Source organism: Prionailurus bengalensis, chromosome B4 (assembly GCF_016509475.1).
Source record: "Prionailurus bengalensis isolate Pbe53 chromosome B4, Fcat_Pben_1.1_paternal_pri, whole genome shotgun sequence".
In the NCBI taxonomy this organism is placed as follows: Eukaryota; Metazoa; Chordata; class Mammalia; order Carnivora; family Felidae; genus Prionailurus; species Prionailurus bengalensis.
Window position 1 is genome coordinate 28,113,429 of NC_057358.1, and position 23,219 is coordinate 28,136,647.

General features: G+C 36.4%; 1 protein-coding gene across 5 annotated transcripts in view; it reads right to left on the reverse strand.

Annotated features, from left to right (window-relative positions):
- ZNF438 (zinc finger protein 438) overlaps positions 1-23,219 on the reverse strand; it is a 174,087-nt gene that overhangs the window by 108,214 nt on the left and 42,654 nt on the right. For 2 of the 5 annotated variants that reach the window (XM_043563842.1, XM_043563838.1), the window contains exon 3: positions 2,640-2,740. The exons of the other annotated variants lie outside the window; for them this stretch is intronic. The gene's annotated coding sequence lies outside the window, so the exon portion shown is untranslated. The remainder of the gene's footprint in view (positions 1-2,639; positions 2,741-23,219) is intronic. 5 annotated transcript variants of the gene reach the window in all.

Genomic DNA, 23,219 nt, shown 5'->3' on the forward strand with positions numbered 1-23,219 from the left:
TCCTATGCTTTAGAAAAGGTGGAGATGAAGAGAAAAAATGGACGTAAGCAACAGACCTAAACAGTGTGTGTATAAACTTTATAGTAATGATCCTGAAACTTGTCCTATAGGAGATTTTTAATAAGTATCCTTAAAAAAGGAAAGAAAAGAAATGAAGGAAGCTAAAAGGAAAGGAGGAGGGAGGAAAGAAAGACAAGCAAGCGGTCAGGCAAGCAGTGGGCATTTCCAAAGTCAAGTACATCTGGGAAACAGTGGGTTAAATAAAATATCAATATGCGCTGAGATGCTCCCACCTTTCATAACATTAGCTAACCACCAAACTCTTTAATCACGGATCACCTAGTGATATCTTGAAAGACACTAGATTGAGGCAAAAATATAGTGTAGGAAATAAGCACTGGTTATAGTTTCCCTTCATCATTCCCTTCTTTATCACACTGGCAGCAACAAACGAGATATGCAGAAATATGCACAGAACCACATAAATATGCTAATGGCCAAAAGACTAAAAAGTAAAGTCAGCAGACTGTCTTAAGATTCTATCTTTACTATGTTAGAGAAACTGGTTTCATTTCTTTGTTGTGTTGTTTTTCCTTTGACTGTTTATGCAATAAAAGAATAAAACTAGAGATAGAAGTTTGGCTGTAAAATTAAATGCACTAAAGTGTTTGCTTTTAATAGTAAGTAGTAACAAGTAAATCTAATCAAAGGGTCTCAATGTAAATTCTATGCATACTTTAATTTGCTTTACAAAACCAAAAAATTGGATTAATTTGTGATATTACTACAGTAACTGCATTATCATAGAAGAATCTTCAAGAGGTTAATGAAAAATTGTGGTGAAGTTAGATTTTTATGAGTTACTATAGCCACCTATGTCTGTGCAACAAAAAACAGTGAATTTGGATCTATTTCCTTATATGTTTAACTTCAAATCATGATATAATTCAGCAATGAACTCTGTTAAACTTGCCATTGAGACTGGATGGAGCCTTTATTACCAAAGTATAATCATGAATGATAACTTTCCAATATGTATGCTGTCTAACCACCGAAATTATAATTTGGGAGGACTTCCTACCGACAGGAATCCTTATGGTAACTAACAGAGTTGTATGTCCTCAGTGGAAGCTATTCTGAAATTTCACTTCACTAAAAAAATGAGTTAATAAACTGTCAATGGAGAAAAGTCTCCATCATAATACTTAAGCTCTTTGGTTGTTGTTTCTTCACTGCAGTTGGGACAAGAAGTGTGGTAGCTATCACGGATATTTATAAATGTAAAGTAGCCTCACTTCTTTTTTTTTTTTTTAATGTTTACTTATTTTTGAGAGAGAGAGAGATAGCATGAGTGGGGAAGGGGCAGAGAGAAAGGGAGACACAGAATCTGAAGCAGGCTCCAGGCTCTGAGCTGTGAGCACTAAGCCTGACACAGGGCTCGAACCCACCAACCATGAGATCATGACCTGTGCCAAAGTCGGTCACTTAACCGACTGAGCCACCCAGGCACCCCTAGCCTCACTTCTTTTATATCTAAAATCCAATCATTTATCTAATACCCAACTCAAGCTTCTTCAGTGAAACTTCTCACCACTCTCTAATTCAAGTCAAAATGATTTCTCCTTCCACTAAGCTGCATGCTTCTTGTTCAAGACTCTCACTTAGCACATAACTACATTTAATGTATCTTAAATTGCTGTTTAACTTGACTACTGTATGTGTTCTATTCATTGAAAAGTCTGAAAGACTTTAGGTAGGAGGACCAAGGCTGTGCACATCTTTAGAGAACCCACAATACAGCCACGATGCTGTTTCTATTAACATTCTATTAGTATCTGTTGATGATTAATATTACTGTTCAGTGCTTTGTGACGGTCTTAGGAATAGATATTCTTCAGGAGAAAATATAAGCCGTTTTCCATTATGAGAATAGTGAATGGGCTTACTGGTTTTAGGAAATGTTCATAAACTACCTATAATTTAAGTAACTTATGACTAAATCTCATTTTTTTCTATGACATAGGAATGTCATGGCTAGACGAGAAGATGTACACTTTTTATGGCCTTGGGCACAAAATGCTTTGAGGGAATTAACTGCTTAATAACAAAGGACTCCGAACAGGCTCTATCATTAGAGACTAATAGAAAGGGTAAATGAAATATTATTAGACATGTATGTGATCGTGCATATATAAAACATTTAAGAATATACAAAAGTAATTTGGCAATCTATTTCTCTCATTCAACAAACCATTACTGCAAGCCTACTGCATGGTGAGTTCTGTTTCAGACACTGGGGAACTAAAGGTGAATGAAACATATCAAACATTTGTGTTGGCTCTTTAAGGCAGATCCAAACAAATCAATCTAAAATTTCATCTACCTACCTCCATATCAAACATAGTTAAGGTGCTTAAAAAATACTTTATCTCACTGTTTTAAGCAACACAAATAGTTTACTTTGACCTAAACAACAGCAAGCTTTAATTATCCCAGAAACTCCTTCAAAGAGACACTGTTTCATTTGTATCTGTCCCCAAGCCCCAAGATTCCCAGGCTGTTGAATGAAGACAGAGAGATATGCTATAAGCAATACAAGCAAACTTACCCAAAGCTGTGTCTAAAGAAATGTTCCTTACCTACAATGAGGGCAGTGCTGGCCCAGGTACACCCTGCCCCTATCAATTTCTTAGCAGCTGCTGACATATTCTTATGCTTCACAGGAGCATGGCATTTTCTTCTAAAGGGAAAAGGCAAAAATAGAAAAACTTTTGCCAACCACAAAAATGTATATTTTAAAAATTGTGGAATAAAAATGAGCTACTATATACTTTTAAAACCAGAGAAAAAGTAGAAAATAACAAGTACCAGCACCCCTCCCTACAACCTTCTGAATTGAATTGAGACAGAAATGGTACAGTTTCAGCTAAGCATCTTTATATTGGAGACAATTTAAAATGATCTAGCAATCGGGCAAGCTAAAAGTAACATGGTAACAGTCAAATTTACTCTTTTAGAACCAGAACCCATTTTTCAAGTGTGTTTTTAGAAGGAAAAATGCAATCTTTAATAGATCATGGGCTTTCATTTAACTAGAAATATACTACATCAGGAATCAGATTTTAAAATCTACACAGTTAATCTGACAACAAACTTGGCTGCTGAATTTGATTTTTCAAACTAATATGGTATGCTCTGTTCTTGCATTAAATCACAGGGATTTCTTCTGGGATTGCAAAGGAATGAGCATTTAGCCCATCTCACGAAGGAAGGAGAGATTTCTAAGCTTTAAAAACAGGAGGTTCGCCTACATGATCACCTGGGACAAACTTGGCCAGAGCAAGCAGGCTAGAAGGTTATAGGAGCCTGGGAATGTTTAACATCAAGAAAGAAACTACAGCTCAGTAAGATCAGAGGGAATTACACAGGAAATGTGAACAGTAACCCTTTCATATCTCTGTACCCCCTCCCACTGCCTGTGATAAATGGAGTCCTGGAGCCGCCAGCTATGTGAATACACAAACCAACAGCAGAGGGGGACTGGGAAAAAGGAAAGAAGCCATTTTATATAAACACGCGTGCATGCACACACACACACACCAGCAAAAATTCATGACATGATAAAAGTATGCTGTTCCAGAAAACTGCCGTTAGCCTTTCTAAATGCCACGTGTGCACTGTATCACTGCCTTATCCAACAGAGTCCTAACTAAAAATTCCAAAGAAACATGAAGAATCAGGCGGGAGTGGGGGGACAGAATAGTTGGCAGACGCATCGTAAGTAGGGAAACGTGGCTCCTCTGAAGCTGACCAAACAAATAAGTCTCCACCCTGGCTTATGTTTAAACATCTTGTTCCTAGTTGGTCTGTAGGGAAAACATTCTTTCCACAATAAATAATGCGCAACTGAATCAGAAATTCCTACTCCATCCTTTATCTACTCTATGTAAAAGTTCTTCAGTATTATAAACCAGAAGCTCAGAGAATTCAATTAATTGTGAACTCTATTTAAAAAAACAGTTTAGAGTCAAGGCAAATTAAAGTATTTCTTGCTTCTAATTTGAAAAAGCAAATGTGACTGTGCAGATCCTAAATTCCTCTAGAGACCTCTGGGTTGGGATCTCAAGAAAATAAGCAGCTCTTACCACAACTGCCTTTCAGAAAAGAGGAAATGCTCAGTTTCTATAAACAGGTGAGTTTAAAAGATTAATTAAAAACAAACAAACAAACAAGCAAACAAACCCACCCTTGGCCCTCAGACTGTAAGGTACTGGGGTGGGGCAGCAAACTAAATAAAGAAAAAAGTGATATTTCCAATGGGCTAAGCTTAAAATATGGAATGGAATTTCATAGGTCACTTTGGAGTAAGATTTAACTTTTTTCATTGGTATAACTTCAGGACAGAGATGGTTTGCCACAAACAGTAGGTTAAGAAATAAATGGAAGTAAACACGGAGATGACAAAGCAAACCACCAACAAAAGTTAAAAGGGTTATAGCTTTTTAGAACTATCCAGAAGAGGAACAATAAAACCAGAGGATTTTTCCCCCCAGCAAAGTGCCTCCTCCAAAGTATACATCTTCTTCAAGAAACAGCCTATACCAGTAGTGGTTTTGGACAATAAACGGCAACATCAGTCAGATGGCAAATGAGATTTAAACTGCAGACTTCGAAGTTCCCTTAAACATCTGATGTCTAATTTCTGGCTCACAGAGAGGCAGTCCCACACCTGTGCAACAAGCTAAAGCTGCTTGCCCTTTCCATGGATTTGGAGTTGCTATAACATTTATGTTGGTTGAAACATTTGGGGAATGAGAGGGAGCAAAAAATAATAAACAAATTCTGAATAAGAAACCAGACTTCTGAGCGGGCTTTTTTTTTTTTAATTTTTTTTTTCAACGTTTATTTATTTTTGGGACAGAGAGAGACAGAGCATGAACAGGGGAGGGGCAGAGAGAGAGAGGGACACAAGATCGGAAACAGGCTCCAGGCTCTGAGCCATCAGCCCAGAGCCCGACGCGGGGCTCGAACTCACGGACCGTGAGATCGTGACCTGGCTGAAGTCGGACGCTTAACCGACTGCGCCACCCAGGCGCCCCAATGAGCGGGCTTTTAAGTAAAGATCACTTCCCCATTAACTGAGGACCCTGAAGTGCACTAAATGGAACCTCAGTGCAACTATCTCCCCGTCTGGAAAGGAGAGCTTACTTGTAGCGCTTAACCATTGTTTACTCATGTCTAGTTCTGATAAACATAAAAACCTCATATCCTCATTGAATGTTATTTGGGAATCTCAAAATAATTTAAGTATTATAACCAAAAAGACACCACAGCAAGATAATTGGATTTTTTTTTTTTTTTCAAACAATGTCCCTGCTACGACAGAATTTAGTACAAATACTTTTTAGGTAGACAGATGTTAACTTACATGTGTTTACTTTTATCTTGAAGACAAACAGATCAAAAATGTCTGTGAACACTAATGTATAATGACAATGACATGATAATTATTGGGACCTTCGGCGTGTCTCCTTTCCTGAGAGATACTGTCCATGATCTTTTCAGTTCTTACGCTAGGCCTGAAGAAATGCTGACTGATACATACTAGGCCTTCAACATTTGTTAAATGACTCAGCAAGAAGGTCTCTTTTTCTGCGTGAAAAATCACAGAGCCCTAATAGAGTACTCTCTTTCAAGTAATAAAGGATAGAAGCAACAAGCAGGTTAAGTCTTCAATACAGAGGCAATAACACAAGAGGCAAAACATAGACAAGCCTTGACAAGAGTTATGATCACAAAAACAGTAAGAATATCACCTAATATTTGCACATTTGTACAGCACTTCCCAATGTATAAAATGTTTTATGTAATTTCAACCCCACAACTTTATAAAGTGGATACTATTAACATGATTGAAACAGGATAAAGTGGCTTTTTTGAGGTCATCCAGCTAGTTAAGCAGCAGAGCGGAGATTTAAACTCTTCCAAAAAGCTATCCCACTCATTAAAAACTCTTTATTTTGTCATGAAATTTTGAAAAGATCTTCCTCCAAATTCCAAAATCAGGGTATACATAATAAGCACCACCCTTTTCCCCTCTCAAGCCACTCACTATCACTCCCTTTACCAGTTCCCATAAAAATTCTCAGAGCTCCCGCTGCCGCAGCCTCTATTTCCTCATACCAGAATGATGAAGGGCAAAAGTGAAAAGCATCTTTCAAAAACAAACCTCCTTCCACCTGGGTCTTGTATCCTGTAACTGTTCCCCAAAATAAGGACACTGTCACAGGCATAGGTTTTAAAATCCTTAACTACTGAGGAAACGTCTGGGGTTGTCTGTTCTTCATTTAGAATGAGTCAAATATGACACACACTACCTCTTCATTCCTAAAAGGTGAGGAGTCACCCTCACATTCCCAGCCTTGTGGCCTAGCAGAGACAGCTGTTCCAAGGACTTGGCTGACTGAATAAGAATAACACAACTCACAGAACTACAAGTTATACTCTTAGCAACTTTTAAAAATCATTCTAAATGTGTATTTTTGAAGTCTTATTAAAGAATGATAAACTACTGGGGCACCAGTTGGTTGAGCGTCCAACTTTGGCTCAGGTCACCATCTCACCGTTGTGAGTTCGAGCCCCACATTGGGCTCTCTGCCATCAGTGCAGAGCCCGCTTCGAATCCTCTATTCCCCCCTCTCTCTGTATCTCCTCCGTTCATTCTCTCAAAAATAAGTGAACATTAAAAAAAGAAAAGAATGATAAACTATTGGCATTAGTAATTTAATGTAAATGTGAGGTATAATGAAGGTGAAAATTTATTCATATAAAACCAACTATTTCGACTTACCTCTGAAGCTTATTGAAGATTATTAAACTAAATTATATGAAAAATGCTAAATATCTTATCCAGCGCATAGTAACAAGTCAATAAATGTCAGCTGCTATTAGTAACATTATTGAAGAATTAAAAACAAAATATACAATGGAAGGCCATATTTCAAATGAACATGCAAACAATACATTCTGTGGATTATTTTTTAAATATTTATGTAAAACATAACCATCTGTTCAATGCATATAAATATATGCATATAAATATTTAAAAAAACAGTTTGGAAGAATAAATGGCAAAATGATGACCTCTGGGAGGATTGGAGGGTGGTGGTCAAAGGGAACTTTTTAAACAAGGTTATGTATTCCATCTGTAAATAAAATTCAGTTTTTGAAAAGCAAAATAGAAAATACATTTACACAAAATATCTTCGTAAGTTTCTTCAATCCCATGGTTGATTTCAGTAGTACATGAAAAGTTTACTTTTATTTTTAGTTAATGTATTCAAATGATGTCTAAAATCCCATTTTCTTTAGTAAGACCATTCAAACTTTGTTACATACTGCTTTCAATAATCTTCCTAGTGACATTCCTAATTGCTATATTAAAAATACCTGCTTGTGCAAGAAAAATATATTTTATTAAGTTTTAGAACAACTCAATGTATTTAATAAAGGGGCAAGGAGTCTTTCAAAGTCCAGGAAGCCATAAATCAGAACTTCTACATAAAAAGACTACCTTTTCCCCTTAAATTTGCTATGTGTTTACATTTAATAAACCACAGACAAAGAGTCAAGTCCTTGATTCTATTTAAAGTCAAAGGGCTGCCTATTTAAAATCACCATAACAATCTCAAATGTCCTGAGTGTTGCTCTAATTAAAAATCTCTCCTCCAAGGCTCTTCCTAACTTCTAATTCTTGTCTGTGCTATACTGATGCTGGCTTCAAAATTCTACCTTTCCCTCTAGTTTATGACCATAACTTAGACTTTTTCATCCCATTCTTTTTTCCTTCAGATCATCTAGATTTGAGCCTATAAACTGTGGGCAAACCAGGTCACAAGAGCTCTTATTAACTCCCTCAGTGCAGCAAATAGCAGGCCTCCTGTGGTTCAGGCATGGAGGTAAGCCACATGTGCCACAGACCCAACCAGCCTGGGCTCCTTCAATTTACAAATCCAGTTTATAAATTAAAGGCCTCCAGGGTTGTAAAAAGAGACCCACATCTCAACGGATGAGCGATAGAGAAAGTAACCTCTTCCTTGTCCAGGAGACACTGGGCTGAATAGGAAATCCCCACCTCAAAGAGCTGTGGGATTCCATGATTGTGGGAGGCTGTGCAATCTCTTTAGATATATTCAAAACTCAAGAAAGCCCTTTCCTGTAAATTAATGGGATAGAGTATTTGATCAAAAGGTATCTTCCTCTAATTTCAAATAAAATATTCTACTTATAATTTGTAGCTGGTACAGGGTAATTCCAATAATAATTATAATAATATACAGCTTTATTTGTAGAAAATGAAAAGCACATGTATCAACAATGTTTATTCTTCTCCTGGATGCTCAGCTATGACTCATTAATATTAAGCTGCTATACCTACAAAAACATATGATGGTTCCTCCAGTAGTTGATGCTCTTAATTTTAAACATCTTAACTTTGCACAGTAGAACTTCGAACTTTGGTAAAAAGTCCTAGATCTACTATATACTAATTGTCATTGGTCAAGTTACTCGAATGCTCTATGCCTCAGTTTCTAGACTAATGTAAATACTTACCTTAAAGGACGACTGTAAGGATCACTTAACTTGTTATACATAAAATACCAGCATGGTGCCTGACACAGAGTAAAACACTGTACAATTTTTGGCTGTTATTATTATCCTTACCATCAGAAATGTATAGCTCTTGGAAAAAAACAAATTTAAGCACAGATCACTGCAACCATTGAGGAAATAGGTTCTCTGAGACTGTTTAGTTCTATTAGAACACATTCAAAGTTCCCTACATCATTCTCTCCTGTGCATTCTGATGATTTATTCCCTCTAAATGCTTCAGCGTACCCTGTGCTCTAGTTATCCATTTATTCATCTCCCTCTGGACTATAAATGTCTTGAGAACAGGGATTCTATCTTACCTTGTAGTCTCAACATCTAGCAGAGAGCCTTTCAGAGAGCAAATGCTCTATAAAAACTTAAATGAAACATACCCTTAGCAATTTAACCTCACAAGCCCTTGGCCATGACATCAACTTCCTCGTGCAGAGCTGTGTTTTGCAACTCTTTATTCACATCACCAAACAGAAGGTGAATAACCTTTTACATGATAAAGACATACAGTACCCCTCTATGTACAAGCTGAAGAGGAATCCAGTGTCCCACAGAAGAGTCTAGAATTCAGGTTGTTACTATCAGTAATAAAGGTCTTCCTCTACCAAGAAAAAAAAAAGTATTAGCCATTTATCTGTCTACCTACTCAAGTTTAGTTCTTAAGGACAGAGGCTACTGAATGTTGATCTCTGCATCCCTAGGTGGGTCTACCATACAATGGCACTTTATAAAAGCCTATCACCTGCATTTTTTATCCAAGCTTCTAGTTTATTTTGAATTTTACTTGAATTTATTCATGACATGTCTTTATTTACTAGAACAAAAAACAAAATTTTTGAAATGAAACAATTCTCTTTTTTTCCCTAGATGCTCTTGGTAGAGAGGGAAATAAAACCCCTCACAGTGATGACCACAGAGAAGAGAAGCAACCAATGTCTGCTGCATGATCTTTTCCATGCTGCTCTGGATGAAGCCTTTGTCAGTGGCTCATCCTCCAGAATTGAGCCAGAACAAAGCCTTTCTTCAAAAAGAGTCACCCTTTGACTGCGGTATAGATTGTATTCAGTCAGCACTGTTTCCTCACTCTTTCACAGCTGTGACATGTTCATTATTTCAAAATTCTATCTGCCCACCCTGCTTGTGACCATGCCCAGTTCAGCTTATGACAAAAAGCCAGCTCGGGCAGCATCCTATTGCTGATCTCATGAAACATAAATTCAGCAGTAGCAGCCTTTTTACCACTCAGGAGCCCAGCAATGACAGACCTTCAGTGTGACCTTTAGCCTGATGTCTGAGTATTATCACACAGTGGGCCTACCTCCCAGCATTCTCAATCCGAAGCACACATCACAATGTAAAAGGTAGTAACTTTCTGGGAGTCTAGATAAATATCTTTCTCAGGGAAAAATAGTGATTTAACATTCCTCTGAGTCATTCTATTACCAAACTACTTCCAGGTGTTATAATTGGGACTCCCCACCACAACATGTGTCACTTACCTAATATTAGGTCAGAGCATAAATACACAAGTCACATAGGATCCCTTCTTCTAACTCTCCTACTCAAAGTAGTAAGATAAGTGATTTATTCCTCTTGACTTTGCAAGATGAAATTAAGATGACTTCTTTGCTTAATGAAATTAAAAATAAAAATGCTGTCAAACAGAAACTTCTTTGCTATCCTTGGTGCCCTGGTCAGTCATGGAGTTTTAAAGTTAGAAAGGATCCCAGCGAGTCATCTTCTTCATTTAACAGACCTAGCCTGAGGCCCAGGAAAGTTGAGTGGTTTGCCAGGGTCACACAAGAAAACAGAGAACCAAAGCTGGAAAAAGGTTTTCCTGCCTCCTCAGCCCATGTGCTTTCCACATACCACACTAAGATGAGACTCTTGCCAAGAACTTCACCAAGACCCACAATCCTGGAGAGGCCGTTCTCAGCTTCACCTCACTCCCTACATCTTGGTAGTCCAGCCACATAATTATCTGCTAAAAAACAAAATATGAGAAAGACAAGACTTCCATCTCTAAAAATAGCTTCAACATCACTGTTTTCTTAAAGATATTACCCCTTCCAACCGCTACAGGCTTCTTCCTTCCACACTGTTTCTAAGACAAGTCTAAGTGTTATCTAAGTGTTATCTAAGATCCTACTCCCCTAAATAGTCCTCAAGTATATTGGGAAAAAAATGGGAAAGCCCCACATACAAGCACCTTATTAATAGAAAGGGAATGGAGCTGACACCCACTTGAGGTCACCACATGACTAGGAGCATTCAAGGTAGGGTAATAGCCTATCAAAGACTCAAAGCAGCAAGAGGACAGCTTCTGTCACTGAATAAATATTAATGAGAATCTAAGTGCCATGCCCTTTGTAACTTGATACAGGAATGACAGGGACATCTTAGAAAACAAGCTGACTAGTAAATAACTGTGAATATTCCCACAAATTCAAAAAATCAAAACCAAATTAAACAAAGATAAATGTTAAACCACAGAGCAAAAAGTCCAAAACACAATGGAAACAAAAAATAATTTAAAACAGAAAGCTTTAAACAAGATCAATGAAGTAAAGCCAATTAGATTTTAGCAATAAATATAAATGAGTTAAAATATCCTTAAAAGACAAAGGTTCTCACCAGGTTAAAAAATGAAATCTATGCTCTACTTTTAGTAAATATCTAAAACACATGAAAATAAAGAAAAAATATAAATAAGTATAAAGACATATAGGAAAATATAAACTAAGGTAGCAATATTCATGTCAGCTAAAACACAAAGCACATGGCAAAAATTAGGAAGAGACTCATATTATTCTGACACAAGGTATAACTCTTAATTGAGATACTGACAGCAAATAATACATTAACACACATTCAAAAATAAAAACTGATATAAGGAAAAATTAACAAAATAAATTACTGATCTACATCTTTAAACTTTTGACTGACTAAACCAAAAAATAATTATAGAAGAGTTGACAACATAATAAATAATTCTAGTAGAAACCATACTTCAAATTTTGAATTTTGACTTTTCCCAGGTTAATAGTATGTCATAACATTGAACAACTATAACACTGAACTCTCATGATGCTGGGCAGGGCTGCAGCTCCTAGTCAGCTATGTGATCACAAGGGGAAACAATCAATACACTTAAAACCATGCTGTACACATACAATTTAAGAATTTAGAAAAGTGTATCAGTGAATTCTAAGGATGCTAGGGTCCCATCCCAATACATCAAATCATACGCTAGAAAGTGTACTGAGAATTCATTTACTTTCCTTTCTCGTTTAAGGATATTCAATTCATGTATTACTGCTTATATTGTGTATACTGATTTACCTAAATGGATTTGTCAGGCTGACTCAGTTTCAGTCTTACACAGAAGTCTTCTACTGTTAGACAGAAGTTAATCTTTCACTAGTTAAATAACTTTTAAAATTTGTGGAATGTTTTTTAAAAGAACATTACTGAAGTATAGTTTATATACAAATACAAATACAAAATTTTATATACAAAATATATCTTAGTGTACATTTCAATGTATTTTATAAACATATATATCCATATAATCACCACCACTTAGGATCCAGAACACACTCATCATGCCAAAAAGTTCTCTCATACTCAATCCAGGTCAATTACACTGAACTCAGCTACAGGCAATAACTTGTCTGCTTATTGTCACCAAAGATTAAATATGCCTTTTCTAACATTTCTAATGTAGTAATCCAAGGCAGTAAATTGAATCATGGAATTTGTATTCTTTTGTGTCTGGCTTATATTACTCAGCAAAATGTTTCTGAGATTCATTCACGTTATGTCTATCAGTACTTTAGCCCTTTTTATTGCCAAGTAGTATTCCATTGCATGGATACAGCACAATGTGTTTATCTCATCACTAGTTGAAGGACATTTGGTCCTAGCTTGAGGCTATCATTAATAAAGCTGCTATGAAAATTCATGTACAAGGGTGTGTGTAAACTCATTTTTATTTCTTTGGGGTAAATATTTACAAGTGAAACTGTTGCATTTTATGGTAATAATATGCTTACCTTTATAACACTGCCAAACTATTTTCTAAAATGGTCTTATCATTTAAAAAATGGTTTTATCATTTAACTTTCCCTATGGCAAAATATATGAAAGTAGAATTGGTCGACATCCCAGCTAACACTTGCTCTTTTTAAATTTTAACTATTCTGATGAATATACAGTGGTATCTCATTGTATTGATTTGCTGTTTTCTGAGGTCTAATGATGTTGAACCTCTTTTCCTGTGCTGCACTGGCCATTCATTATTTTCTTGTGCATATATTTTTTAACTGGGTTGTCTTATTATTAATGAGTTGTAAAAGTCCTTTATATATTCTGAGCACAAGTCATTTGTCAGGTATACGTATTGTGAATATGTTCTGTTTAAAGATTACCTTTTCATTTTCTTAATGATGTCTTTAGAAGAATAGAAGTTTAAAATTTTGATAGAGTCCCATTTGTCAATCATTCTTCTATGGGTCATGCTTTTTGTGTCCTAAGATCTCTTTGCATATCCCAAGTTCACAAATATTTTCTCCTGTGATTTTTTTTTCTTCTAGTTTTAGTCTTTTGAATTTAGATCCATGATTCTTTTCAAGATATTTTTGTACATGAAGAGGTAAGGGTTAAGATTAACTTTTTCACATTTGGATATCCAGGTGTTCTAATATGTTATATTGAAAGACTATTCTGTCTCCATTTAAATACCTTAGCATCAATATCAAAAATCAATTGAAGTATGTGTGTGGGTCTATTTCTGGATTCTCTATTCTATTCCATGAATATATGTCTACTTTAGGCCAACACTGCCTTGATCACTGTAGTTTTAAAGAGAAAGCTTTAAAATGTAGAGGAAGTCTTGAAATTAGGTAGTGAAAACTTTCCAATACAGTTCTTCTTTGTCAATTCTTTTTTTTTAATTTTTTTTACTTTTCTAGGTCCTTTAAATTTCCATATAATTTCAAAATTCAATTTCTAATTTTTCACTGCTAGTATATACACATAAAACTGATTTTGTAAATCTACCTTGTGTCCTGCAATCTTGTTAAATTCAATTACAAATTCTAGTGGCATTCAGGAGGTTTCTCAGCATTTTCTCTACACATGATCATGTTTTGCCAAATAAAGAGGTTTCATTTCTACTTTGCCAATCTGTATGCCATTTCTTCCTTTTTATCATTTATTACACTGACTGAGGCTTCCATTATAGTGTTTGACAGGCATAAGGAGGGGAGTGGGGATCCTTGGCTTGCTTCCTATCTTAGGGGGAAAGCATTGGAACTTGTGACTTTAATAAGATTTTAGTTAGAAGTTATATGTAGATGTCTTTTGTCAAGTTGAGAAAGCTCCCTTCTGCTTCTAGTTTCCCAAGAGGTTCGTTCTGTGAATGGCTGTTGAATTTAGTCCAATGCTTTCTCTGCAAGGATTGGGAGGATCATATAGCTTTTTTCCCATTTTTCCTGTTAAAGTGATGACTTAGAGTGGGAGAGAGCCAAAGCATAGGAGACTCTTAAAAACTGAGAACAAACTGAAGGTTGATGGGGGGTGTGAGGGAGGGTAGGGTAGGTGATGGGTATTGAAGAGGGCATCTTTTGGGATGAGCACTGGGTGTTGTATGGAAACCAATTTGACAATAAATTTCATATATTAAAAAAATAAAGTGATGACTTATACTAGTGGATTTTCCAATATTAAACCAAACTTGAACCCCAACAATAAACCTGTTTTTATACACTGCTGGATTTTATTTGCTAATTTTTAAAAATTTTTCATCTACATTCATGAAAGATATCTGTTCATAGTTTTCATGTAATGTCTTTATCTTGATTTGGTATTAATGTAATGTTGGTGTCCTAAAATGAGTTAGGAAGTGTTCTTTCTTCCTCTATTTTCTGAATTATCCCTCTTTTAAATGTTCAATAGAATTCATCAGTTAAACATGTATGGGCGTAGAGTTATTTTGGTTTGGGGTTTTGGTTTGCTTTGTTTGCATGGAAAGGATTTTAACTAAAATATCACTTCTTTAAAAGATACAGTACTATTCTAATTTTATATTTCTTCCTGAGTCGATTTCAGTAATGTTTGTCTTCCAAGTAATTTATCTGTTTCATCAAAGTTGTCAAACTTATTTCTAGAGGTTTGGAATATTTCTTCTATGTGTTTTGTTTTTTTTTTTTTTGAAAGACAGAGCGCATGAGCAAGGAAGAGGGGCAGAGGAAGAGAGAGAATCTTAAGTGGGCTCCATGCTTAGTGGAGCCCGACATGGGGCTCGATCCCACAAACGTTGGATCATGACCTGAGTCAAAATCAAGAGTTGGACACTCAACTGCCTGAGCCACCCAGGCACCCCTATATGTTTGTAATTTCTATAGAATATGTAATGATGCCTCCCCCTTTCAATCCTGATATTATACTTACTAGCGTGTTTTCTTCCTTCTTTATTTTTCTTGCTTAGACTAGCTAGAGGTTTATTCATCTTTTCAAGGAGCTTACTTTTGGTTTCCTTGATTATCTGTTGATTAACTGCTTTCTATTTCATCGATTTCTGTTCTTTTTGATCATTTTCTTCCTTCTACTTACTTTAGTTTTAATTTGTTCTTCTTTTCCTAGCTTCTTAAAGTGGACATTTAGATCATTTATTTTACACCTTTCTTCTTTCTAATACATGCATTTAAAGCTAAACATTTGTCTAAACACTGCTTCAGCTATACCCCACATATTCTCACGTGTTTTAATTCTGATTCACTTGAAAACAACTTTTAATTTCCCTTTTTTTTTTTTAACCAATGCGTTAGAAGCATACGATATAATTACAAATAATGAGGATTTTTCAGATATCTCTCTGATATTGATTTCTAACTTAATTGTTGGTACCAAAGGACATACTCTGCATAATTTCCGTCATTTTAAACTTAATGAGACTTGTTTTATGTATTAGTATATGGTGGGTTATGTTGATGAATGTTCCATGTGCACTTAAAAAGAATGTATATTCTGCTATTCTTGAATGGAATGTTTTATAAATGTCAATAAAATTATGATAATTTACAGTGTTGTTATACACATCTATAGCCTTCCTGATATTCTTTGTACTTATCCCATCAATTTTACACGAATGCTGAAATGTCCAACTATAATAGAAGATTTCTCAATGTATTCTTTCAGCTTATCAGTTTCTGCTTCATGTATTTTGACAACGTAATATTAGTTGCATTTAAATTTAAAGTTATTATTTCTTCTTGATGAATCAGTCCATTTATCATTATGAAGTGTCCCTTTTTAATCTTATTAACATCACTTGTTCTGAAGTCCACTTTGATATTAACATAGCCACTCCAGTGTTCTTATATTAGAACCTACATTGTATATATTTTTCCACCCTTTTTCTAACCTATTTTAAGACTTTCTTGAGAACAACACAGAGTTTACTCTTTTTTATTCAATCTGACAACTTTTGCCTTTTATTTAGACTACATCATTTAATATGATTATTGATACAGTTATATGTAGTTCTATCATGTTGTTGTAGGTTTTCTATCTGTCCCTTCTGTTCTTTGTTCCTTTTCCCCTTTTTCCCTATCTTCTTTTGGATTATTTTTTAGGAGTTCATTTCATATCCACCATTGGTTTCTTATTAATTAAAACTGTTTTTCTAATCCTTTTAAGTGGATGCTCTCTTCTAATCTACCTTCAAAAAATATTACATGTTCATATATAAAACTCTTGCCACAACATGCTTCCTTTCTCCCATCCAATTCTTTGAGCTATTGTCATACATTTTATTTTTACAGGTTAAAATCCCATCAGATAGCACGGTTTTATTTTTTGCTTCAAACAGTTACCTTTTTAAAAAACTAAAATGCAAAGAAAAAAAAATTATGTTTATCCACATATGAACAATTTCAGGTTCAGGGATTCTTTATTCCTTTGTATACTCCAAATTTCCATCTGGTATCATTTTCCTTTTGCTTAAAGAAATTTCTTTAATATTTCTTATAAGTCTGCTGGTCATAAGTTGTCTCAAGTTTTGAGACCAAAAAAAGCTATTTCTCCCTTATTTTGTTTCCTTCTTAATTTCCTAAAAATGTTTGTTAGCTATATAATACTATGTTGACAATTTTTTAGCACTGAAAAACATGCTATTAAACTGCATTCTGGTTTGAACAGTTTCTGAAAAGTCTGCTGCCTAAAATTCTTGACTTCATTCCTTTGTATGCAATATATTTTCTCCCCTCTGACCATTTTTAAGATTTTTCTCTTTATCATTGATATTCAGCAATTTTCTTATGATGTGCCTTGGTGTGTGTGTGTGTGTTATCTTGTCTGGGGTCTTTTTAATTTTTTGGATCTGTGGGTTTATAGTTTACTTCAAACTGGGGAAATTTTCAACCATTATTTATTTAAATTTTTTCCTCTCTCGCCCTCCCCCCAAATCTGAGAATCCAATTATACTTAGGTTAGACTCATGGTACTTCTATAGGGCCCCAAGTTGCTGTTCATCTTTTTCAATCTTTGTTCTATCCTATGGTTGAATTCTCAATATGTTTTTAAGTTCACTGACCTCGTCTCCCAAAAACTCTAATCTGCACTTAATCACACCTAGTTACTGTATTTTTAAATCTCTGGATGTTCTGATTTTTTCTTTTTTATATTTTGTATTTCACCCCTCATTATGCTTATGACCATGGACCATATTTATAAAAGCTGCTTTAATGTACTTGTCTGCTAATTGCACCATCTCTGTTATTTCTATTGTCTCCTGGTTATGAAAATTTTCTCTTGCTTTTTTATTAATTGACTAGATGCAATTTACTGTTAATTTTATGTTACTGAGTGCTAGATTTTGTTGTATTAATTTATAGAGTGTTAAACTTCTGCCAGACAGTTAAGTTACCTGATTCTTTTGAGGGTTGGTTGTAAGCTCTTTTAGGACTTATGTAGAGAAACCTTTATTCTAGGGTTCATTCTTATGAAGAGCTGGTAAGTTTTCATTTCTTACAGGCTGCCCTTGCCAGCTTCTAGGGGTTTCAAATTGCATGCACAGTTTGGTGCTCAGCCAGATCCTCAAGAATACCCCTATGCAGGTTTCAGGAATGCTCTCTGTGCCCAACACACTCCTCTCCAGGAGAATGAGATTTTAAGTGAATCAGACTTCCCTATCCTGCCTCCTTACTACTTCCTTCCCTGCTCCACAGTGAAAGATATTTCATTTCTAGATTCAGGTTACCGAACTGTAAAGGTTGAAAGGAAAGCTGGCCTCCCTTTAAAAAACTCCCTTTAAAAACTGACTTCCCTTTAGGGGCTCCTGGGTGGTGCAGTCGGTTAGGCGTCCGACTTCAGCCAGGTCACGATCTCGCGGTCTGGGAGTTCGAGCCCCGCATCGGGCTCTGGGCTGATGGCTCAGAGCCTGGAGCCTGTTTCCGATTCTGTGTCTCCCTCTCTCTCTGCCCCTCCCCCGTTCATGCTCTGTCTCTCTCTGTCCCAAAAATAAATAAAAAACGTTGAAAAAAAAATTTTTTTTTTTAAATAAAAACTGACTTCCCTTTAAAAACTTGCTTAGCATACCTTACTAAAAAAGGAGGAGGTGATGTAAAAGGTGCTTTATTTATACACACACACACACACACGTGTGTGTATATATGTATGTATGTACATATATACATATATACATACATACATACACACACACACACACACACACACACATACCAGGAATTTAATACAAAAAAAACATAGATTTTGCTTCTTAAGAAGCTTATGCTGAATAGGTAATAATATTGATAAATATTAAAAAGTAGGATTATCTACATCCAAACCATAATTATGCACAAAAAAAGTATTTATTTCATTACCTTTGTTCTTAAAAATATTAGCCCTTTACTATATATATTAAAGTTTGAAAAGCAGGACCCTAGTTTATCCATTTCTTCTATTATTGAACTTCCATATTATTTTCAATTATTTTGCTTTAACTATTTTTCTATAACATTATATAGAACTCTCCTGCACATATCTTTGTGTTCTTGAGTAATTATCTTACCAGAAGGAACACATTAAAGTGGGAATTCTAGGGGTGGCACCTGGGTGGCTCAGCTGCTTAAGTGGCTGACTCTTGATTTCAGCTCAGGTCATGATCTTGAGGTTCGTGGGTTCAAACCCCACATTGGGCTCTGTGCTCACAGCACAGAGCGTGCTTTTGGATCCTGTCTTCCTCTCTCTCTCTCTCCAACCCTCTCTGACTCGTGTTCATGCACTCTCTCAAAAATAAATAAATGTTAAAAAAAAATTTTTTTAAGTGGGAATTCTAGGTTATTATGTGTTCTTTCAAATTTGAAACTTCTAACCTGCTGTGGTCTGAGAAACCAGTTAACCAGGCTTGTTGGAGTTAGGAGTCAGAGAATTTACAGATCAATGTAAAAAGTGGTTATGCACTTGAACTTGAATCCCAGCTCTGACAAAACCAGCCGTGTTAACTATGGGTGATGATGTAACCTGTCCAAGACAGTTTCCTCATCTGTTAAATGGGGACTATAACAGTATATACCTCACAGGATTGCCATGACGATTAAGTTAGTTAAAACAGATAAAGCACTTAAAACATTGTGTTATTTATATGTTTGCAATTAAGAGGAAAACTAGCAAATAAAGAGGCTCTAAGTGCACCTGATATACCATTTTAGGGTCTGAATTTTCAAATATCAACCAAATATAGCATATAAAAAGACTCTTTCCTCCCATCCCTGATTCTTGGATCTGTTCTAGGTAGATGAGATTGACAGAGAAAAGTGTATTACATTTAAGAAATGCCTCTTCCCTTTCTTTATCACATCATTATTGGTTTTAGAAGGAATGTGGATATATTCGTCTTCTGCTAAGGCCAGGTGCAATACTTAATCTTGATTGCCTAGATGCAGGAGGTCAAGAACCAAGATGCATAGGCAATGGTCAACTACCTATACAATCAAGTAGGTACTACTGTTTATCTCTCCTCCTAGGAGAATTCCTGGCTCAGGGCAAGACAGGAATCTCAATACAGGACATAATCCAAATTGTAGGTTGTTTTTTTTTTTAATTTTTTTTTCCCCAACGTTTATTTATTTTTGGGACAGAGAGAGACAGAGCATGAACGGGGGAGGGGCAGAGAGAGAGGGAGACACAGAATCGGAAACAGGCTCCAGGCTCTGTGCCATCAGCCCAGAGCCTGACACGGGGCTCGAACTCACGGACCGCGAGATTGTGAACTGGCTGAAGTCGGACGCTTAACCGACTGCGCCACCCAGGCGCCCCAACCAAATTGTAGGTTTTGAGTCAGAGCAGAAGTTTTGTCTGGGTAAGGTCAATATAGTAACGAGGAAGAAGTCACATCTAAAGGACAGAGATAGGTAAAATGGGAAAGGAGGCAGCAAAGTCAGAAGCCCAGAGAAGACAGAGAAACAAAATGCGATTCAAGGTGAAAGCATGTGAAGGAGTTCAGGCTTTCCTGGTCACAACAGGGTATTCATCATAGCGCTGATTTCATACTGGTCTGCAGAGCACATGCTGGGTGGGACAGGCCCTGGTGCTGCCAGAAGCAGTGTCACGCTGGAGGCAACTTTTAGATGTGCCATCCTATTATTTAGGTCCTAGCTACCAGAAGCAATCAAACATGAAGTACTTTAGTATCCAGAGACTCTGAAAATTACTCTTTCTTATGTCATTAATTCCAAGTTCCAAGGTTCAAGGGTTATAAAGAAACTGGAATTTGCATGAATAGCATTATTCAGGTCTAACTAAAAGCACTTATAACAAAGCTCTCTATTACTTAAATCATATTTTTGTCTAAGAGAAGGTAAGGGAATGGCTGTATCCCTCTCAATGAAACATTCACACGTGATCACTAATTCTCAAAGAGTTTCTGAGGTAAGGGAAAGAATGAGGTGACTTTTCCATTTCTAGCAAACTCTGATTAAAGGCTATTGAAAAAAAAAAGCTATTTCCAAGTATCATGCTCTTTACTTCTGCGACTCAGTGAACTTTTGTTTAATAACTAAAATCTATCAGGGAATTTGTTGTGTTTATTGTTTACTTTAGACCAAAAACTAATAAAAAATAAATTTTAAATTATTACTCAAAGTAATTTCCTTAGATGGAGACCTGGCCAATCAGAGTGGAATCAACCTTGATAGTAGTTCCTCTTTTTCTTAAATATTGGAAACTTCATCTAGAAGTGATTACCCTTTATTGGTAAAAGCTTCCAATATAAATGCAGGCAGATGAATCTGAGGAATACTCTGAGAGTAAGTGTTCTGAAAAAAATAAAAGATTCTAAAAACACATATACTCTCAGAGTTGGGAAGATCTACAAATGAATTCTCATCTCCTCCACTCCAGCACATTTTCCCTCCACAACTTGTAGAGTCTCAATCTGATCAGCCTCAACTTGTACACTGCCAGTGCTGGAGAACTCACTGTCCAGTGGAGCAGCTCAGTGTTACTTTTCAGCAAGTGTACTTGTTGCCAACTTATGCAATATAGCATTCATAACACTAAGCAGAAATCTCTCTGTAACTTCTCCCATTGCTTCTAGCCAGGTCTTTCCATAGCTCTGAATCTCTAGTTCCTCTTCCACTCGAAAGGAATTCCAAATACAGAAACTTGGAATAATAAAGCTGCAAAACTTCTAGTGTAACCTCACTTACTATGTATGCTGTAATTTTGTTTTCTCTAGATCTCCCTCCACTGGTATCAGGCTAGAGGCTGAACCGGTTGAAATGAGGGTGTAGGGCAGGGAGTAACAAGGATTTAGTGGAGTCCAATGAACTTGGAGAACTTAAGGAACTGCAAAAAGGCAATTTACTAGAGCAAAGTGAGCTAGGCAGAGAATGGTAGGAGATACAGTCAGCTGGCAGAACACACAGGGCCTGGTAGAACATGGTGAGACTTGGGGTTTTATCCTGAGTGTGATGGGTAGTCACCCAAGGGTTCTGAACAGGGAAACAGACAGGGACTGTTGAACATTTTTAAAAACCTTATTGGGTGCACACTTATTGGGTGCCTGGGTGGCTCAGTCGGTTAAGCACCCGACTTTGGGTCAGGTCAGGACCTCACAGTCTGTGGCTTCAAGCCCAGTGTCAGGCTCTGTGCTGACAGCTCAGAGCCTAGAGTCTGCTTCGGATTCTGTGTCTCCCCTCTTTCTGTTCCTCCTCTGCTTGCATTCTGTCTCTGTCTCTGTCTCTCTCAAAAATAAATAAACATTAAAAAGAAAACCCCACCTTTGCTCTTATATGGAGAACTGACCAGAGTGGTACAAGGAGGAGATAAGGAAGACCAGTTAGAAGACTGTTGCTATCATCCAGGTAACTTGGGATGATGACAGATTGTATTATATTAGGGTAGTAGTAGGGGGGTGGTGGCAATACAGGGGTATTTGGGATATATGTAGAAGACAGGACGTATAAACCTTACTGATGGGCTGGACATGGGTTAAGAAGGAAAGAGAAAACTCAGGCTTTTGGTTTTTGGCCTGAGCAACTGTGTGGACCATTTACTGAGATAAAGAAGGAGGAGACAGGAACAGGTTTGGGGAGGAGAATTCAAGAGTTCTACTTCACACATGTTAGGCTGGAAATGTTTATTAGACTTTCAAATAGATGTTGAAGAGGCAGGCATAGAAATGAGCCTAGAGCTCACAGGAGAGATCAAGGTAAAAAAATAAAGCTGGGAGAACAGAAAGCATTTAAAACAAGGGGTCACATGAGACTGCACAGAGAATAAATGTAGAAGGCAGATGAGGACTAAGCCCTAAAGAATGCCAACTTCTGGAGACCGTAAAGAAGAGAAGATAACAAAAGAGACTTTGTAATTTTGTGTGTATTTTATGCGTTCCAGTGTAATAGAGACTGGAGACTTAGAACTACAGAAAGACATAGCTAAAACTGATGGGGGGAAGTTATAGAGAGATAGATTTCTGTACAGTGTAATGAGCACTACGATGAATAAGTTGTTAAGTAACTCTTATTCTTCTTCATAAAGCAGCTGGAATTACAGTTAACCCTTGAATAACACGGGTTTGAACTGTGGGGGTCCACTTACATGTGGATTTTATTTCCATACAGTATCATACTGTAAATGTATTTTCCTTACAATTCTCTTAATAACATTTTCTTTTCTCCAGCTTACTTTATTGTAAGAACAATATATCACACATATAACATACAAAATATGTGTATGTGTTAATCGACTATTTAGTTACTGGCATGTCTGCCTGTCAACAAGAGGCTATTAGTAGTTAAGTTTTGAGGGAGTCAAAAGCTGTATGTGGATTTTTGACTTTGGGGTGGGGCAGAACCCCCAAAGCCCACATTGTTCGAGGGTTGACTGTATTTTATATCCACCAAGTCCACACCTAGTCATTAGTAGTTAAGTTTTGAGGGAGTCAAAAGCTGTATGTGGATTTTTGACTTTGGGGTGGGGCAGAACCCCCAAAGCCCACATTGTTCGAGGGTTGACTGTATTTTATATCCACCAAGTCCACACCTAGT